Source organism: Panthera uncia, chromosome A2 (assembly GCF_023721935.1).
Source record: "Panthera uncia isolate 11264 chromosome A2, Puncia_PCG_1.0, whole genome shotgun sequence".
NCBI lineage: Eukaryota > Metazoa > Chordata > Mammalia > Carnivora > Felidae > Panthera > Panthera uncia.
Genome location: NC_064816.1, coordinates 131,348,861 through 131,355,206, shown reverse-complemented (window position 1 = coordinate 131,355,206; position 6,346 = coordinate 131,348,861). Strand labels below are relative to the sequence as shown.

Here is a 6,346-nt window from a genome sequence, read left to right as displayed (position 1 = left end):
CCCCACATTGTTTCAGTGCCAAGTGCAATGCTAAATGTACAAATCTCATCAAAATGCAAAGTAGAATTTACTAATTTTGCATTTATAAAAAGCATTTCTGAAATAAAATTTATAGAAGAAGCAGTAAAAAATAGGAAGCAGGTAGGTAGACTTTCTGAAACATTTAACATGCAGCTTATTTTTATAGCAGGTGTACACTATGATCTCTTAATAGTAATGCTCTTTGAAAAGGCATGGTCTTCAGTGTGCTGACTCCTTTTATAGACTCCTCACACCACAACCTTGAATATTTAAGTAGAGCAGCGGATAACACCTCTGCAGCAGTTGGTAAGGTCTGAACACATGAAAATGCTTTAGAGGATCACTCACTGCAATCTACTGACCTTTTGGAAAAAGCCCAATGTTTGAATGTTTTATGGACAGCACTTACAATAGAAGTTGCTCCTTTAATCTCTAAGACATGTTGTGATGCAGTCTCACCAAATCAGGGCTTTTATTGGACCGGTATAAACATCAGAATCGCCATATTCAAGGTGTACTTTTTTAGTCTTCATTGTACAAATTCCCTAAAAAAGCAATGCAGGAAACTGTCATTTAAGAAATGAGCAAAATTGCAAGGTTAAATTAAATCCTACTCTTTTATAATCTACCTGAAATTTAAAATTCTGAAAAATGGCTGATCCTGCATTATAATTTCACAAGGGCCTCAAATCTTTTTATGTAGGGTGAAGCACAAACAGTAAAAGATAGCCTTATGGCATATTCTTTATTTGTTTACAAATAATAAGCAACCCAGCACACCACTCATCAGGATCCCTTATGGTGCTTGGCTTAGGATAAAATAAAAGCCTCTGTGTCTATTATGAATACGAATACTGGGAAGCACAGGCACTTGGCAACAAACTTTTCATTATAGGCTGTTTCTGGGTAGAAGTTTCTGGGTAGAAGCTATATTCAATTATTCATTAAATATCAAATTTATGAATTATAATAGCATAATATTATAAAATCCCCAAAACAAATTAAATAATTTTTACCCACAGATGAATAAAAAATAAGGCAGCCTAAAGAACTTATTATTCACAATAGCCAGGATACGGAAACTACCTAAGTGTCCAGCAACAACTAAACAAAGAAAAGTCTATAGAGATTAGATATAGATAGATACAGATAGATATTTCATATATATAATACAATATTATTCAGCCATAAGAAAAAAAAAAGAAGGAAATCCTCCCATTTGTGGCAACATGGATGAACCTGGAGGAGGACGCTATGCTAAGTGAAATAAGCCTGATACAGGAAGAGGAATACTGTATGTTTGATGAATACATTGTAAATAATGCTGCAGTGAACAAAGGGGTGCAGATTTCTCTTCATTTCCTTCACCCACAAGTGAAATGGGCTGGGTCATATGATAATTCTAGTGTAGCTTCTTGAGGAGCCTCCATACTGTTTCTTACAAATGACTGCACCAATTTACGTTGCCACCGATAGTGCACAGGGTTCCCTTTTCTCCACACCCTTATCGCTCCTCTTTTTGATAATAGACATCCTAATAATGGTTGGATGATATCACATTGTAGGGTTTTTTTTAAGAATGTAGATAAATTTAATACCATTTCAAAATGTAACTCAGATGAATCAGACCAAACTATCATCAAGTTGACATTAAAATGTGTTACTTGACCAGATGTATCTTTAGAAGATTTCTCTTCTGATAGGCAATTCTGCACCTAATGCAGTGTAATTTGGTATAAACATATGGTGGATATTTTTAAAGACCTATAAAAGGATATTTATGATGACCCATCATAAATAAATAATAATATATATTAATATAAATTAATTGATGGATTGCATTTTTGAGTTTGTACAATGTTCTAGGAAGATCCAACTTTTCTCCAGCACATTTTATATCAAACTGGATATTCCTATTGTGTTGCATTTGTCAAAATGAGCCCAGTAGAATCTGTTTCTTTTATATATGTCAAGTTGCATCCATTCAAGCTATGATTTTCCCCAAAACAAAACCAACATGAGAATATGTTAGGCTGATACACTTGCTAATGTGGCTGTAAAATATTTTTAATTTTCCTAAAGTATAGCATTTAGTTTTAAAATATTAGTCCCTTTACCCATAGTATTTCCATAAGCCTCCTTTTGTAACCCAAAAAATCATCAAAAAGGAAATGGACACTCCCTCCACCCATCCTCTACCAGCTACTATTCCTTTAGAGTAGGGGCCAGAAAACTCTTTCTATTCAAGTCTACTGTTGTAGTGCAAAAAACAAACGAAAACAATCATAGACAAGAGTAAGTGAATGAATGTGGCTGCATATGACCCACCTTGCATTAGAGTATCAGAATTGAATCTGCTCCTATTAAATCCATAGCAAGATATAACTTAGGGCCTAAAATGAAGGTAAAATCTTTTTCTTTCAGAAAAAGGAAAAGCATCATATAATTCCTTCTTTGGAAAAGCATCATGTAATGCCTGGAAAATATCATCTACTTTATTTATTTTTTATTTTTTTAACGTTTTTATTTATTTTTGAGACAGAGAGAGACAGAGCATGAACGGGGGAGGGTCAGAGAGAGAGGGAGACACAGAATCTGAAACAGGCTCCAGGCTCTGAGCGGTCAGCACAGAGCCCGACGCGGGGCTCGAACTCACGGACCGCGAGATCATGACCTAAGCCGAAGTTGGCCGCTTAACCAACTGAGCCACCCAGGCGCCCCGAATATCATCTACTTTAAATATGCCTTTCATTCTTTCCTTACCCTGAAACATTTATTAAGAAAGGGTTATCTGTGGTCCAGTACATGAAAAACATCTTTGGGGGGGTATATATTACTTAAATAGAAAGTGATACTATGTCTACGATTATAAGTACTCCCGCTTCCAAATAATAATGACTCTTGGGTAAAAAGCAAGCACCTGTAGCATACTTCCAACATACCAAATGTGAAAGGACAAGAAGTTCTCCCTGGAAGTGATGGCAGCAACTGAAAGTTGTATTTTCATATCTAGTATAGGGATGAAATAAATCATCCAATATTTTTCTTTGTACCAAGTAAGGTGGTTGGTGAAGACTCAAAAAATGGATTATCAGGTGAGCTTTCTGTACAGGCAACTGGATAGAATGCATAGAACCATTTCAGCCATTTTTTTTTTCTGCTGGGGTGCTGCAGAACTCAACTGTTCGTGGAATCTTCTTTTGACTATTAGTGCTGACATTTCCCAGAAGATGAGCATTTACTGCTTTTGCCAACTTGTGATTTGTAGATGCCAGTCCTGCTGTGATATGAGGTTGTGTACTAGGGTAGTAGGTTTGCTCTCTTCCCCACTGCATGGAGACTAAGAGCTCCTCCAATAATTTATGGGTAACTGTCATTTCCTGACAAAACTGTTCCCGTTCAGTCAGGATATCTTGAATAGCACTCTGCGCCTTGTGGTTTTGACGCTGTAAATGTGGTTAGGAGTTGGTTAACTCATCTGCCATAAACCTGCTTGTGAGGAATTTACTTCGTCATATATCACACTATATTGACATACGTTCTAACTGTTCAGAAAGTTGACCTGTGTTTTGACCTATGGCTTTATTTTCTAAAATAAGCTGATTTTCCTCTCTCTGGCTAGACATTCAAAGTAACACTGAAGATCATCCCCAACAGAAGCCACTAGCAACTTTTTAAACTCACAACTGACCTCTGTCTATACCCTGAACTGGTTTTAAAGACCTTCTTTGTCCTGTAGTAACCTACTTTAATAGTTCTTGAGCTTTTCCAATATATTCTTTACCTCTGATAGTTCTTTTTTGGGTTCTGCAACTCCCTCTGACTGACCAAGTAATTCTCCTTTACAATGACCCAGAGACTTAGCTTTTGCATTTTTTGTTGGGGATATCATGGGTTATAGCAGCTTTGGGAACTAATATTCTTACAGCATTGACTTCCACTGCTTTTTCAGTGAGAATCTTCCTTACCTGAAGAAGTCCTGGACTCTCTGATGGAACAGCTTTCTTTCATGGATTCTGAAGGATGTGATGTTTCATGGGTTGGACTCCAGAGGTAAGTCCAACAGATTTAGATGGCTCCTCAGTTTCTGTTCTATCTCCTGCTCCTCAGACTGAGGTTGAAGTAAGGGTGACTTTGGTTTCTCAACTTTTGAGAACAGCTATTTTTTAACCAATGAAAATTTCCTCAAGACTTCTACTGAAAAACTGCCAAGGTTCTTACTCTTCTGATTTCAGGGGGTTTCACTTTACAGATTGTTGGGCTCTGCGTCACAGGGTTAACTGCTCCACATAGTCCTTTTCCATTCTGTAGCTGACCTGCCCAGGCCTGCCTGATATTCAGCTTCTCACTCACTCACTCACTTACTGTAGTTTGGATTTGAATTTCCCTGATGATTAGTGATGTTGAGCATGCACCTGCTAGCCATTTGTATGTCTTCTTTGGAAAAATATCCATTTAGGTTCTTTGCCCATTTTTTTTAATTGGACTACTTGTGTTTTTTATATTGAGTTGTATTAGTTCCTTATATTTCTTATATATTAACCCCTTATCAGATATATGTCTTGTAAATATTTCCCCCATTCTGTATGTTGGTTTTCCTTTTTTTTCCTTCTAAGAAAAATATTTTAATTATTTTATTACTAATACTTTATTATAGCTATTATTCAAGCAAAGCATTTATTTTGAAATTAAATAAATCATGCTTTTCAAAGTACAAAAGAATACTCTTCTATCTGTGAAATGTGTTTTCAGAAAAGTAGGTCATTAGGTCCTTCATTGTATAAAGAAGCTTTTACTTTTTCTCTGCTCTGGAAACAAACCTCCAAAGCATTGGTAGGTAGAATAGTGTCCTTATGTAGAAATCATATTTAATGTTGACTGAATTAAATAAGAAATATTTATCATATACTTACATATGTCTTAACAGATATCATGGAGAATTCAAAAGTGTAACAAGTAACCTTCCTGCAAAGAGTTTACAATCTCAAGTGGGAATGAATACTTAATTTCATTATTTGGATAATACTTTGGTTTTTCATTTCATTTGTCATTTCTTTTACTATGCAGGAGCACTTAAGTTCAATATAATTAGTTCCACTTGTTTGTTTTTGCTCTTGTTTCTTAAGCTTTGACTGTCCTATCCATAAAATCATTGCCAAGACCAATGTCAAGGAGTTTTTCCTTGTGTTTTCTTCTAGGAGCTTTATGGTTTGAGATTTTACATTTAATCTTTAACCCATTTGAGTTACTTCTTGTGATTGGTGTTTGATAAAAGTCCACTTTCATTTTTTTACATGTGAATATCCAGTTTTCCCAGCAACATTTACTGAAGAGAATCTTTTTAATCTATTGAGTATTCTTGGCTCCCTTGTCAAATATTAGTTGGGCACATATGTATGGGCTTATTTCTAGGCCAGACAGGGCCACCAGCTTGACCCTGTAGTTGGACAGAGCAACTGGCTAGGGCCTCTGCTCCACCTCCTTTCAGAGGAGGACTGTAGTCTGTGAAGATCTGAGTGCCAGGTGTATAAGCCCCACTCCTCTGTTTCTATCTGATCTCCAGTGGTCAAGCCCTACAGATTCCCTTAGTGATTCCTATGAGGTGACACTTCAGTAGACCTCCTGGGAAGTGCCTCAAATGCTGAAGGAGCTGGATGTTCACCTTGGGCTCTTTTTTCCACTGGAGAAACCTAGGTTCAGGGGGTCAATCTCAGCGCAATGCTGTGCTGTTCTTGGGGGGGATGGAATGTATTAAGAGGGTAGCCACTACTCTTACTCTTGTGGTCCTTTTTGGTCTTTGTGGTCCAAGAGGGTGATTCAGCCTCACTCCCAGGTTCTAGGATTTTCACAATGGTGTCTTATCTATGGATAATTATCAGTAGGTCTTCTTGTGAGGGAGACCAAAGTTGAGAATGACATGTCAACATCTTGATGATCTCACTCCTATGATGGCATTTTTATTAACAAAATTTGAGCCGTGATAACATCTTAAGTTGGAATACCCACATTAAGTTACAACTTATTTAATAGCACTCCACTTCATAATGTACATTCTAGTTTGTGAGCTATCTTCAAAAGCAATTTCATATTTTCAGTTAGGATACCTACAAACAAATGTAATTCTCCTGAGAAATGCAGCTGCCTCCTCTCTCTGTCTCTCTCTCTCTCATGCTGCATACACGTGCTCATGCTTCTCTGCCTTCCTTCTGTCCCTGTGCATTTCTCACCTTTTTAGTGATCTTACCATATGAGATAATTATCTATTTACAAAAGTCAGAACTATTTTCACAGATGAACATCTAATCTGTTTTTTAAAAACCTCTAT

General features: G+C 36.7%; 1 pseudogene; it reads right to left on the bottom strand.

Moving 5' to 3' along the window:
• Window positions 1-476: 476 nt before the first annotated feature.
• Window positions 477-4,447, bottom strand: LOC125930456 (golgin-45-like; annotated as a pseudogene).
• Between the last annotated feature and the right edge of the window lie 1,899 nt (window positions 4,448-6,346).